The following is a 15,007-nucleotide window of genomic DNA, read 5'->3' on the forward strand; positions in this document are numbered from 1 at the left end:
AACTCTGTGCAGATAGAGGCTTCAGCATCCTTGGTCTTAGAACAATCTTGTGCTGGGTTGAATAGTGTCCCCACCACATGCATGCACCTCCCAGAACCTCAGAAGGTGACCCCATTTGGATATGGGTTGCTGCAGATGTAATAAGCGAAGATGAGGTCAAAATGGAGTAAGATGGACCCCAAATCCCCATGACTTATGTCCTTACAAGGAAAGGGACACTTGGTCACAGAGACACAGGGAGAAAGCCATGTGATTACGGACACAGAAACTGGAAAGATGTTGCCACGTGTCAAGGAACATTGAGGATTGCTGGTGATCACTGGAAGCTGAGAGAAACAAAGAAGGATCCTCCCCTAGAGCCTTCAGAGAGAGCAAAGCCTGTCAACACCTTGATTTTGGACTTCTGGTTTCCAGGCCTATGCGAGAATACACTTCTGTTGTGTTTGTGGCACTTTGTTACAGCAGCTAGAGAAACTAATACACTTCTCAATAAGTATTTGTTGGATGGATAGATGGAAAGATGGATGTGTGGATGGGTGAGTGGCTGGCTGGCTGGCTGGATGAGTGTGTTGGTAGATAGACGGGTGGATGGATGGATGGATGGTTGGATGGATTGGTGGGTGGATGAATGTGTGGATGGGTGAGTGCATTGGTGGATAGATGGGTGGATGACTGTATGGATGGATAGATGGATGGATGGATGAATGGATAGATGGTGGATGGATGGGTGGATTGTTGGGTGGGTGGGTGGATGGGTGGGTGGATGAGTGGATGGGTGGATGGTTGGGTGGGTGGGTGGATGGGTGGATTGGTGGGTGGTTGAATGGGTGGATGGGTGAGTGGGTTGGTGGAGAAAAGGGTGGATGAATGGATGGATGACTGGATGGATGGATTGATAGATGGATGGGTGAATGGATGGATGGTGGATGGATGGATGGATGGATGGATGGATGGATGGGTGGGTGGTTGGGTGGGTGGATGAATGGATGGATGGGTGGATGGGCGGATGGTTGGGTGGGTGGGTGGATGGGTGGTTGAGTGTGTTGGTAGATAAACGGGTGGATGAATGGATGGATGGATGGTTGGGTGGGTAGATGGGTGGGTGGATGGGTGAGTGGGTTGGTGGATAGGTGGGTGGATGACTGGATGGATGGATAGATGGATGAATGGATAGATGCTGGATGGGTGGATGGGTGGGTGGATGGGTGGGTAGATAGACAGGTGGGTGGGAGGATGGGTGGGTAGTCAGGTGGATGAATGAACAAGTAAATACATACCCCTTCTCACAGTGGTCTGTAATGATCGGTTGGGTTGTTTCCCCCTTCTGTGAGTTGCTCAAGGACATGGGCTGTGCCTTTTTTGCCCGTGGCTGTAACATACCTGCTGGGTGGATGCCTATAGGAACTTGGGTGAGCAGTGCCAGTGACCAGGAGGCTCCTAGGGACCTACCTTACACAACGTGGCAGGAGTTGCACCTTGAGCCCCAGGGCGCAGTGGGAAAGGCGCATGGGAAGCTGTTTGGGCCACCCCTGGCTGTCTGCAGGCAGCAGGAAGAGATGAGCCTCCAGGGAGGAGCAAAGTGGCAGACACAGCATCCGGCTCACGGCCAACAAAGTGGTGTTGCCTCTGCCCCAGAAATGGGCCAAGGCGGCTCCTTCTCTCCCAGCTGCAGATACTGGCAGGGAATTTCCTGGAAACCATTGTGATATTTCGGTCTGTGCCCTCGAGGTCTTCTGGAACCCTCCGCCAGTGAGGAGCAGGCTCAGTGACACAATGATAGCACTGTCGCTGGTGAAGCCTTGGTTTCGTGTGTGTACGTGGGGGGTGCTTTTTTGTTGGCCTGTTAATCAAAATCAAAAGTTTTCTAGTCTTGAAAGCAACTGAATCATCTGAAGTATTTCTTTAAAGGCCCCTTTGGAAGTAGCACCCGAGTAGATACTGCGGAGGTTTTAGAACTAGAGGACCAAGGAACCCATCCCAGCGGATGCCACAAGTTGGGGTCTTTGGAAACCCCCCCTCCCTCCAAGCTCAGCTTGATTCCTAGATGTTTAAGGGAGGAGAACACTCAAAGCCAACCGGCCTGTGGGTTTCAGGCACGTGGCCTCCAGCTGTTCAGCCCCGACCCCTGCCCCTTCTGAAAGGCTGGGCCACACCCAGGGCTGGGATTAGTCAAGCATCCTTCTAAATGTTTTGGGTACAGCAAAACCCCACATCTATTTGCCAAGTTATTTTTCATTTAATTATTAAGCCTGAGCGTCTTCCAAGGGGAATTTAATCCTTGTGTTTGTGATTCATCTCTCCTTAATTCATCGGCGCGCTTCATAAAGCCCTCGCGGGTGTCCGGGACGCCTTCGGAATCTCTTAGGAGGCTCTCCACACCCCCGCTCTCCGCTCGCCCCCTTGTAGACAGGAAGCTGAACTTTGCCAACATTGAATGAACTTGAACACCAGGAGGACGGAGCTGAGCCTGGGATTCAGAACCCCGGAATTTCGAGAGGGTTCTCAGGCTGCGATGAGCAGCGTGAACTGTAGAGAGACAACGGCGAGGAAGCATCCAGAACGTTAGCAGATCGCGTGCCGTCTGGATTCAGCAGCTGATGGGCCCGAGTGGCGCTCGTGTTGGTGCCTCGGCAGGTGGTGCCAGACGTAAGGGGAGGTGCGTGTGGCCTTGAGGTGCGTGTGGAGGGTCCTGAGATGTGAGAAGAGCCACCCTTTTCTGCTCAGAGGCACTGAGAAAGCCCCCAGGGTCTGCCCCGGCCTCACTCTTCACATGGGACCGGGGAGCGGGGGATGGGTCCTGGAGCCTCCTGCTTCTCCCTCCAGGTGATGCATGAACCCACTCAGCCGCCAGACCCCAGTGCAGGTCCCACCTCCTCCAGGAAGCCCTCTCCTGGCAGCCCTGGCGGTTTCCAATGTGGCGTGGAGGCCAGCCGGGCAGGCGGCAGGACACCCAGGTTCCCTGCCCCCTTGCCCCAAGTCCCTCAACCCCGCAAGGGGACATGCTTTGCCTCTCTAGGCCTCAGTTTCCTCACCCGTAAAACTGTTCGCAGGTGGCTGAGGTCCCGTCCGATGCGATTATTCCATGAATCTTAAAGTGGAATGTTCTAGTCCAAGTTGAGGTCCTGGCAAAACTGCCTTTCCTATCGCTGATGGTGTGGCTTTGTGACTCATTTGTCAAGAACCCGAGGTCCCGAGAAATGTTTCCAGGAGGCGGGCGGTCCTCGAAACAGACCCCCAGCCTGTCAGTCCCCAGGCTGCAGGACAGCAGACGGGAAAAACACGACACAGGTTTTCCCCGTGATTTCGGTCGGGGGCAGGGGTGGGGCGTTGCTGGGTGTTCAGAGTCTCCTCCCACCAGTTGCAGGGGTGCTGTGGTCACTGCCAGCACTTGTCCCCAGTGCGGGGCTTGGCACCATGGGGATGGCAGCAGAGGAGAGCCGACTCCCGCGGTCCGCCAGCCTCGCGGGCTGCAGAAGGCTGTCCCGTGGGCACCGGGGCACCGGCGATCGGGCTCAGAAAAACCGGCACGGCAGACTGTGTGTGGGTACGGCGGTGCGGGGTCAGGGAGGGAGTGGAGGGAGGGGGGCAGCCGGGGGCAGGAGGGCAAGTGGGGAGGAGGGGGGTTGGGCCCCCGGGATGTTCTCCAAAGTCCGAGAAGGGCTGCATCACAGCGGTGGTGTTTTTCCTGCTTGGAGGCCAGATGGGTTTGCCTGGCCGGGTTATCCTGGGGGGACGGTCCGTGGGAAGGGAGAAGGCCTGCCCCGCACCCAGCGGCCACGTCCGGAGGTGGCCTCTGTCCCCAGAGATTCCCGCCGCGCTGCCCGGGCCCCGGCCTTCCTGCCAGGCAGCCGCCGGCTCAGCTCTGGCTCGACTCTGCCCGCCCGGGGCAGGGTGACTGTCCTCTCCACTCTCTCAGGGCCTTTGTCCCTTTCAGGCCCAGCTGCTGTGTCCCTAAAGGGCATCAGATCCTTGGAAAGGGGTGGGAAGCTGGCTGCCAGCACTGTTGTGTTTTTATTTTCCCCCATCAATTTTTTAAGTTGTTGGTAGAGGCTGAGCAGCGGGTTTATGCTGGTTTTCAATTCCTTCTATGAGATTCCGGTCAGGTGGTTCTTGGGCAGAGCCTTCTTCCCCTCTGAGACGGGGAAGTCACGTCTGTGGGGGGCAGGGTCTCCAGTCTTGGGGGCCTGGCACACTCAGGGGTGCATTCCCTGCAGACGCTCGGAGACGCGATGGGGGCACAGAGCCTGTGTGCTCAGTGGCAGCGTCCTGCCTTGGGGCCCTCCTGTGTCAGCCCCCCATGTCCTCCCAGGCAGGGCCCCGGGTTCTGTAGCTTTTCTGCACGTCTGGACCCTCCCACACGACTCAGCACTGGCCCGGCAGGAATCAGGAACCACTGCAGGCACTTCTATTTATTTGTTCAATCATCCGTTTATACCGACTTTGCAGACCTGGGAGTTTCATTTTTTTGAAGGGCTGATGTGTTCACGTGGTTACAAGACCTAAAAGTAGGCGCGAAGCCAAGCTATGGCCTCCACCTGCTGCCTGTCCCCACCCACCCTGCTTGTCTCTCCCTCCCCCAGGCCGTGTGCACACACCAGCAAAGGCCTTCTCTGTCCCTCTTCTTTTTACGCCGGGTGGCGGGGCCACCTCGCTTTGTTCATGCCACACTGCCTCCGGGGGGGGCCTTGGGGGTCTCCAAGACAGGCATGGCCTGCGGGCTGGTTCTGGTGGTGGACTGGGTGTGGGGAGGTGACGTTACTGGGCAGCGGGTGCTCTGGCCGGATGAAGTCAGGCTCCCAGTCCTCCCCTCAAGGCTGGTCTGAGCCCTCCCCTCCCCAGCCCTGGACACGGCCACTCTGGGGCTCCAGCCCCCTTGCTGTGCTCTCAGCGGGCTGCCTGGGATCATGGTCAACCGTCCCTGCTGCCATTCCAGGATGCTGGGTGAAGCAAAGGTCCATGGCAGGCGTGGGGGGGTGGGTGGGGCTTGGTCACCAGCCTAGCCCACGGGCAGGAATTTTGATGTGTGAGAATTTCCTGATTGATCCTGTGCCCTAACAATCTCCCCATCTCTCACCAAGTTCTATTGCAAGATTGTTCTTATCCTGACGACAAGGGACGGGCATGTTCTGTGAGGTCTTCCCAGATGCCCTCCAGCCATCCTGTTGGCTGCGACCCGCATGGGCAAGGGGTAGCCCCCTCCACGGTCTGGGCCAGCTAGTCCCCTTCCGCGTGTGGTACTCATAACCAGGACAGCCACTCCCAGGGGACTCTGAGACCCCGCGAGGAGCCCCTGTACAGTGACGGAGCCACACTGGGTGCCTTGGAGATCCCTCCTGGACTAGCTGTGCTGAGCGCCCCGGAGGAGCTGTCTGAGAGGCCCACTGCTCAGGCCTGGCCCACCGCCTGTATTGACCAGTCACATCCAGAGTTCTAGCATGTGGACTTGGCTTCTGTTTACCTTTAAGGGAATAGAACATTAGGACTGTCCTTTACAGGAGACAAGTGGGCAGGAATCAGATATCAGCCTTTGACTCAGACATGAAATATCTTGCACCTCCTCAGACCGCACCTTGAAGTCAACCCAAGGTCTATAAACCCCATCAGACCTTGAAGACTTTCCCCTCCATAGAAAAAGTCTAGGATTCTTTCTAAAACTTGGATACCTTTAAGAAACAAGACATTCACTCATCCATCCGTCCGTCCGTCCGCCCATCCATCCATCCATCCATCTGTCCGTCCATCCGTCCATCCATCCATTCATCCATCTGTCCGTCCGTCCATCAATCCATCCATCTGTCTGTCTGTCTGTCCATCCATCTGTCTGTCCGTCCATCCATCCATCCATCCATCCATCCATCCATCCATCCATTAATCCATCCATCTGTCTGTCTGTCCGTCCATCCATCTATCCATCCATCTGTCCATCCATCCATCCATCTATCCATCCGTCCATCAATCCATCCATCCGTCTGTCTGTCCGTCCATCCATCCGTCCATCCATCCATCTATCCATCCGTCCATCCATCCATCCATCCATCCATCCATCTGTCCATCCCCATCCATCCATCAATCCATCCGTCCATCCATCCATCCATCCATCCATCCATCCATCCACTGGCTCCTGGGAGCAGACACTGGACTGGGAGTGCTGAGAGAAAGGCAGCCATGCCTGTGACATGTCACTTATCCTGGGGAGGACACAGGAAGCAGCACATCTGCAGGTGATGTGCTTACAGAGCCGACACCCCGCTCTGCTGGCATTGGGACCCTCCAGACCAAGGACAGAGGAAATTGCTTTTGATGGCCTCAGAGAGGAAGGCGGGGGGTTTGGGGACACAGAAAGTCTTCTCCAGAGGAGCAGGGCAGGAGGGACAGAGATCTGCATGCCAGGAAACCAGGTGGGATGGAGCAAAGCGCTCCCTGCGGTGGGGCTCACTGAAGCTCCTTCCAGAACATTCTGTCATCACTCACCAAACACCGGCTGGGTGTCAGGCTAGGGGTCTCAAGCTGTAGATGTCAGGGGAGCCTTAGCACCCCTAGATTGTCCATCAGTTCAAACCATCCCAATCTGAATAGACATGTTGATGTGGACAGCATCGCACAGAGTTTTCAGAAAGCACCTTCAGACGATCTTGATTTCCTTTTGTTGATTTGGAACATTCCAACAGAAAAAAGTGTGACTTTCTGGTTACCGAGGCCCCGGGACCATAGGAGTCGCCTGGGGCCCTCGGTCCCCCTCCCAAAGGTGCCTCCATGGCTCTGGGGACTCCGAGTGTAGCATTGAGAAGATGGAATGAGTTGGGGACCGCCTTTGGGTCCCAGGCTGGCGACCTGATGTGATTCTGTCGCATACCCCACCGCCCCCCAAGCTGCCAGCTACATTCTGGAAGCGTGGCCCGAGAGCATAATGCCCATTGGGTAGTTTTTCTGTATTTACATATATGTCTATACATATATGTATGCATTTACATATATGTATTTACGATTATATAGTCGTGCGCGTGTCTTATCTTTATATAAGTAGATCAATTGTCACTTGCACTGGTTATTGTTATTTATCACAATGCTTCCACATATTTGACCGTAACAAATGGTGGCCTGTGACGTTTCATGGCTCACGTTGAATGAATGAATACAGCATGAGCTGAGGCCTGCTGACTCCGTGCTCCGGGAGATGCCCCAGCGGAGGGAGGACACGTGGCAGACGTGGAGTCAGGAAGAAGTCACCCGTTCGTGCGCTGACCCTCTGAGCACTAGCTGTATACTGGGCACTGCATGGGGCCCTAGGCTCGGCAGCCTCCCTCCTGCCAGTCTGGGCCTCAGTGAGGGCCAGTGGGAGCGGACAGAGGGACCCCAGAGGGGAGCCCAGACTGGGAGGGGTGCCCGCCACGACCCAAGCTGTGGAGGGGTTCCAGCAGAGTGAGGTGGCGGCGTGCCATTCAAGGGAAAGTGGGGGTCAGTGTGGCTGGGGCGTGGGGTCCAGGGAGAGGTCAGCGAGGGAGGCTGGGACCGGATCCTGCCAGGGCGAGCGAGAGCGGTAGATGTCGTTATAAGTGCACCTGACCTTTGAAGGTTTGTTGGCCCCCTCGGGCTGCCAGGGCACAACGGCACTGACCAGCTGGCAAAGATGGAATGGTAGGCATTTATGCTTGCAGGCTGGAGGTCCACGATCAAGGTCTGGGCCAACCTGGTTTTCTCGCTGTGTCTCCACTTGGCAGGGAAAGAGAGAGAGCCCGCACTCTCTGGTGTTTCCTGTTCTGATAAGGGCACTAATCCCATAGTAGGGCCTGACCCTGATGTCTCATTGTACCTAACTACCCCCCCAAAGACCCATTTCCAGATACCCTCTTGAAGGGAGGGGGTTAGGGCTTCAACATACGGATCACGGGGGACACGGACGTTCAGTCTGTAACAGAAGAGTCGGAAGCAGGGCCGGACCCGATCTGATTTAGCTCCTACCACGATCCCACTCGCTGTGCACAGGCTGTGTAGCTCTCTCGCCGGCCAGTGGCTGTGGAGGGCGTTCTGGAGGAAGGGCTGAAGATACCCAGGATGGAACGGAAGTGGTATGTGGGGAAGGGGCAGTGCCCAGGCGGTGGGATGAGCCTAGAGCTGGACGAGGGGGGCGTCACTGGGCGGGGCCAGGAAGCAGGGGGCTTGGGGTGACTGGAAGCCTAGGGACGAGGCAGGGGACACTAAAGGACACTGCAGAGTAGACAGGACCAGGTCCAGGAGCCCCGGATGCCAGAAGGATGTCAGCCTTGTCTTATGGGTGGGGGCGGGGGGGACTGTGGGACGTCATGATCAGGTTCATCACACTCTGGGAAGGTCACTGTGAGATGTTCACTCCTTTTTATCAGCAGAGTCATTTTTTTACGTGTAATTTTTTACTTTTCGGGTGCTTTATTTAATTTTTATGCAGAGCTTTGGAGACGATGGTCCCGTGTGACTCCGGACCGCCCTTCTTCTATCCGCATTTCAAAGGAACAAAGACTATTTCCTGTTCTAGAGTTTCAGGCAGGTGGCATTTCATTATTTTTTGTTGTAGTAAAATACACATAGGATTTATCATAACTGTGTTTGGGTGCACAGTTCTGTGGCATTAGGTACCTTGACACGGTTGTTCAACATCAGCATCATTCCTCTCCAGAACCTTCCATTTTCCTGAACTGAAACTCTGTCCCTGTGAACCCCTAACTCCCCGTGTCTGGCTTATTTCACGTAGCTGAGGGTCCCCCACATTCACCCCCGTGGTTGCAAATGGCAAGATCTCCTATTTGGTGGTTGAATAATATTTCATTGCATTTTTACACCACAATTTCTTTATCCATTCACCCGCCGACAGGCACTTAGGCTGTTTCTGCGTGTTGGCTATTGTGAACAGTGCTGCGGTGACTGTGGGGTGCAGGTGTCTCAGGGGGATGCTGGTTTCATCTCCTTCAGATGCGTACGCAGAAGACGGGTTGTTGGGTCATTCGGTGGTTCTGCTTTTAATTTTTTGAGGACCGAACCTCCATACTGTTTTCCATCATGGCTGCACCAATTTACACTCCCACACGGGTTTCTTTTTTTCCTCATCCTCACCCTCACCAATACTTGTTATCTTTTATTTATTCATCTATCTGTCTATCTATCTATCATCCATCTATCCATCCAAGCATCTATCATCTATTATCTATCTATCATCTGTGTATCTATCTATCTATCTATCTTCTATCTGTCCATCATCTATCCAATCATCCATCCATCCATTTATCCATCCACCCTTTTATCTATCTATCTAGCTATTATCTATCTATCTATCTATCATCTATTATCTATCTATCATCTATCTATGTATCTATGTATCTGTCTATCTATCTATCATCCATCCATCCATCCAACCATCTATGTATCTATGTATCTATCTATCATCTATTAGCTATCTATTTATCATCTATCTATCTATCATCCATCCATTCATCCAACCATCTATCTATGTATCTATGTATCTACCTATTTATCATCTATCTATCTATCTATCTATCTATCATCCAACCATCCATCCATCCATCCATCCATTCATCCAACCATCTATCTATGTATCTATGTATCTATCTATCTATCTATCATCTATTATCTATCTATATATCATCTGTCTATCTATCTATCTATCTATCATCCATCCATTCATCCAACCATCTACCTATCTATCATCTATTATCTACCTATTTATCATCTATCTATCTAGCCATCTATCTATCTATCTATCTATCTATCATCCAACCATCCATCCATCCATCCATCCATGCATCCAACCATCTATCTATGTGTCTATGTATCTATCTATCTATGTATCTATCTATCATCTATTATCTATCTATATATCATCTATCTATCTATCATCCACCCATTCATCCAACTATCTATCTATCTATCTATCTATAATAACCATTCTAACAGATGTGAAGCGGTGGTTTTGATTTGCATTTGCCTGATGATGAGTGATGTTGAACATCTTTTCTTACGTCTGTTGGCCGTCTGGATCCAATCTTCTTTGGAAAAGCATCTATCCAGGTCCTTTGTCCAAACTGCATGATTGCACTTACACAGGAATAGAACAGCTAGATGCAGAAGGTAGAATGGTGGTTGCCAGCAGCTGGGGACGGTGGGGGACGGTGGGGGAAGGGGAGATGTTGACAAGAGAATGCAAGTTGCAGCGTGTAGGACGAGTAGGTCTGAAGATCTGATGTTCAGCATGGTGGCCATAGTCAGTGCTGGACTAAATGTGGGAAATGTGCTCACAGAGTAGATTTCAGGTGTAGTCACCGCACATGCAAGGTAGTCACGTGGGGAGACAACATGGCCATTAGCTTCGCTGATCATCTCTCTGTATGTTTACCACATCGTTGTGTGGATCATCCTAAAAGTATACGATTTGGGGGGCACTTGGGTGGCTCAGTTGGTTAAGCGTACGACTTTGGCTCAGGTCATGATCTCGCAGATCATGAGTTGGAACCCCGCATCAGGCTCTGTGATGACAGCTCAGAGGCTGGAGCCTGCTTCTGATTCCCTCTGTCTCTCTGTCTCTCTGTCTCTCTGTCTCTCTGTCTCTCTCTCTCTGCCCATCCTCTGCTCGTGCTCTGTCTCTCTCTCAAAAATAAACATTAAAAACAAAGTATATGATTTTTATTTTAAAAGCCCCTGTCCCCTTCCCTCCAGCCCCTGGTGCCTACCCTTTCTACTTTCTGTCTCTGTGAGTTTGACGACTCTGGAACATCGGGTAAGTGGAGTCATAGACTGTGTGTCTTTGTGTCTGGCCCATTTCACTGAGCATAAAGTCCTCAGGAGCCATTTTCCAAAGAAGCTCTATAACGTCTCCCGATATAATAGTTGTGAAGGGAAAGGGGGCCTGAAGCCCTTCGCACTCACCCCCACCACAGTCTCTGGGGCATCTTCCCAGAACCCCAGGATTAAGGACTGAGCTGGGGTACCCAGTGGCACCCAGGAGAGGCAGGGTGGGCAGGGCAAGGCGGAGAACAGAGCTGGTAGCTGCCTGGCACTCCCCACAGTAACCCAAACAGCTCTGATTGGCCTTCGCAATACCAGGCTGGTGGCTGACAAGAGAGTAGCCTGTCCCTTGGGTCAGGTCACCGACAACTTGAGTTTGGAAGGGAGCCAGGATATGGGTTCCCCGGGAATGTGATGCAGTCTCTCGAAGGGAGCTCTGTCTATGCTCCGAGGGACCTGGAAGTGCAAAAAGGTCTTCTGGGTCACAGCCGGGTGGGGGGTACAGGTGCAGGGACTCAACAACCCAAGTGCCCGGGTGTGGCCCAGAGACAGAGGATGGAGGTGGGTGCAGCCCCAGAGCCTTGGCAGACCCACCCACCCAACTCTGCCACCTTTGGTCTCTGATGCCTGGACAGACAGAGCCCCTGGATGAGCAGCCACCACAATGCCTCGACCTCGGGTGGACACGCATGGGGACTGCAGCCCTCCCTGCTGTCCTAGCTCCTGGTCCCATCTTGGAGCCGCAGGATTCCAACCAACCAGAGGGGTCTGTGGTCCCCCCGGAAGCCAACGCCCGCTGCAGCCACTGCCAACAGTGTGGGTCATGAGGGATCAGGTATTAGTTGCTTTTTTTAGGTTTAGAGCAAAACAGAGCAGAAAGTTCAAAGAGTTCCCATATATCACCTGCTGCCCCCAACACAGTGTCCCTATTATCAACATTTTGCATCAACAATTAATCAACCAACACTGATCTATTATAACTAAAAAGTCCATCATTTACCTTAGGGCTCACTCCTGGTGTTGTATATTCTATGGGTTTGGACAGATGCATGACGTCACGTGTCCCCCACGATAGTGTCATACAGAGTTGTTTTACTGCCCCCCCAAATCCTCCAGGCTCTGCCTGTTCATCCCTCCCTGTGCCCCAACCCCTGGCAACCACTGATCATTCACCCGTCTCTGTGGTTTTGCCTTTTCCAGAATGTCCTATATGTTTGCGAACATAATTCGTCCCGGAAACATGCTTGTGATCCAAAGCACTCGTGTATCAAAGCGAATTTCCCCGTAAGAAAGAACGGAAGCTCAGATGATTCGTTCCACAACCCGAAAATATTCATATGCAAAGGATTACAATACTGTAATGTAATACAAAATAATAAAGACAAACACATCAATCCCCAACCTTCATGGCTGGTGTGAGGGAGACCAGAGAGAGGAGGGTTATTGCGTAGGACGACTTTCACTATCACTAACGAAATCACTGCTATCTTTTGGCTCAGTGGAATTTTCTTCTGCGTGGGGGCCATTGCGTAGACTTGCACGGATGTTGACTACAGCATTAACAAACTCTTGTCATACTGTCTTTAATGTAACTGGCAATAAGGCAGCAGAGGAAAGGGTCTCTGTCAGCAGGCAGCCTGCCCTAGAAGGAAGCAAAACATTCCCAAGCTCACTCTTGTCTGGAAAAGCAAATGACTGTCCATTGGTGCTTTGACGTGACAAAAAATACATAAGTGTCGTGGACGCCTTCCAATGTCCTCAAAAATTGCTGATTTTGGCCAAACACCGGGCCCTGAGACTGAGCATCCAAACATCGGAGAGGATCACCACAATCCCGCAGAGAGAGAGAGAGAGAGAGAGAGAGAGAGAAGAACCATTGGCTCAGCTGCGATCATGTGATGTTCGGCATCATGTACGACTCGTATTGCAAGACAGAGCTCGTCTATTGAGTTAAAATGTACTAGGAATGTTTGCTGGTCTCGCGGAACTCTCGCAGAGCAAGTTACGCGCCATCCAAGGTTTTACTGCACTTGGGGTCACACACTATGTGGCTTTCGGATTGGCTCCCTCACTCAATAATATACACTTAAGGCTCTCCCGTGTCTTTTCGTGGCTGGAGAGCTCATTGTTTTTGGCACTGAACAATATTCCATTGTCTGGACGGACCACAGTTTATTTGTCCATCCACCTACTGAAGGACATCTTGGCCACTTCCGAGTTTTGGCAATTATGAATAAAGCTGCTATAAACATCCGTGTGCAGGTTTTTGTGTGGACATAAGTTTTCAACTCCTTTGGGTAAATACCAAAGAGTGCGATTGCTGGATCATATGGTAAGCCTATGTTTAGCTTTGTAAGAAAGTGCTTTGTTGTTTTTTTTTTAAGTCTAAAAAATGAATGATGACATTTTAAAACAGGAAAAAAGGACTTACCCTTTGTCCCGTTGGGATAAGATTAAACTGTGTCCTTCACAGTTTGAACACGAGAGCTCTGTGTGCTCCCCGAGGGCCCGCACCACCTCCGGGAGCGAGGAGGGCTCGCGGTGCTTCCGGAGAGACCGCAGCTCCTTCCAGCACGCGCCCCTGCTGTTCCACTGCCCGGATGCTCAGGGCCAGCCCCACCAAGGCCTCTTCCCTGTCACCTAGTCCCTGTCCCCGTGAGAAGCCCAAAGGCATCCCTCAGGTCCCAGATGCTCAGCCCGCATCCAACTTCTCCCCAGCCTTGCTCCCAAAGTCGAGCCTGAGATCAGGGTTTGGCGGCAGGTTCGTTATTGGGGAGGTGATCCCAGGAAGGAGAGAAGTCACAGCATGTGCTTTCGTGAGCGGGTGACCGTGGTAGGCACCTGGGGCTCCCATTCAGCTGTGCGGAACGCCCCTCAGGCCTGTCCCCAAAGGCCGAGCAGGCTGGGGACGGGGGCTTCATCTCTGACCATTTCCCTGGCAGGCCGACAGTTGTCCCAGGGGTGCGGAGAGGGGGGGACTCAGGGGGTCCCGTACACACGCTGAGCCGGGGAACCCCAGGCAGAGGCCCAGAGGGGCAGGTGCAGAGGTGGGCAAGGGGGCGTGGGCTTCAGCAGTGCCCTCCACCTCTCCTGGGTGCGTCCCTTCCCCCACCTGCCGGCCTGAGGCTCTCCCCGTGGCTCCCCCCCTACCCCCTGCAGCACTGTCTTCCCTCACCACCACCACCCCCGCCAGAAGGCCTGGAGGTGAGGGTGGGTGTCCTTCTTGATCTTCATTCCTCTTCCAGAATGTTCTGCCCTGGCTCTGCACTTGGGCCATCGGACTCTGCTTTCCGTGCTCTGGTCATCTACAGACCCCAGGTCACCCCCCGCTCCGGGAAGAATTTCACGCCTGGATTCACTGTCACTTCCTGCCCAGTTAGCTCGCATCCCCTGGCCTCGTAGATATTCACCTCCGCTCCCCCTGCACATCTGGCCGACCTCGGCCTCCCTGCCCGCAGCAATTTCAAGCACCACCACTCATCCCCTCTAGCATCCCGACACCCAAATCCCCACCCTCCTGCCCTTCTCTCTCCCCCGGGGGCACGGCCCTCACCCCCTCACCCCTGCGCTGACCCCCGGGGACACTGCCCTCACCCCTCACTCGTGCACTGACCCCCGGGGTCACTGCCCTCATCCCTCACCCCTGCACTGACCCCCGGGGACACTGCCCTCATCCCTCACCCCTGCACTGACCCCCGGGAGCACTGCCCTCATCCCTCACCCCTGCACTGACCCCCGGGGACACTGTCCTCACCCCCTCACCCCTGCGCTGACCCCCGGGAGCACTGCCCTCATCCCTCACCCCTGCACTGACCCCCGGGGACACTGTCCTCACCCCCTCACCCCTGCACTGACCCCCGGGAGCACTGCCCTCACCCCTCACTCATGCACTGACCCCTGGGGTAACTGCCCTCACCCCTCACCCCTGCACTGATCCCCAGGGGCACTGCCTTCACCCCCTCACCCCTGCGCTGACCCCCGGGAGCACTGCCCTCACCCCTCACCCCTGCACTGACCCCCAGGAGCACTGCCCTCACCCCTCACTCGTGCACTGACCCCCGGGGTCACTGCCCTCATCCCTCACCCCTGCACTGACCCCCGGGGACACTGCCCTCATCCCTCACCCCTGCACTGACCCCCGGGAGCACTGCCCTCATCCCTCACCCCTGCACTGACCCCTGGGGTAACTGCCCTCACCCCTCACCCCTGCACTGATCCCCAGGGGCACTGCCTTCAC

The 15,007-nt window shown here is 53.9% G+C and overlaps 1 long non-coding RNA gene across 1 annotated transcript; it reads left to right on the forward strand.

The window, feature by feature from the left end:
* Window positions 1-3,077: 3,077 nt before the first annotated feature.
* Window positions 3,078-13,023, forward strand: LOC128776130 (uncharacterized). The gene is made up of 2 exons (XR_008421069.1): window positions 3,078-3,544; window positions 11,971-13,023. It is a non-coding gene; the product is annotated as an uncharacterized LOC128776130 (long non-coding RNA).
* The last annotated feature ends 1,984 nt before the right edge of the window (window positions 13,024-15,007 follow it).

This window comes from Panthera pardus, unplaced genomic scaffold (assembly GCF_024362965.1).
Source record: "Panthera pardus isolate Hobbes unplaced genomic scaffold, ASM2436296v1 HiC_scaffold_12, whole genome shotgun sequence".
NCBI lineage: Eukaryota > Metazoa > Chordata > Mammalia > Carnivora > Felidae > Panthera > Panthera pardus.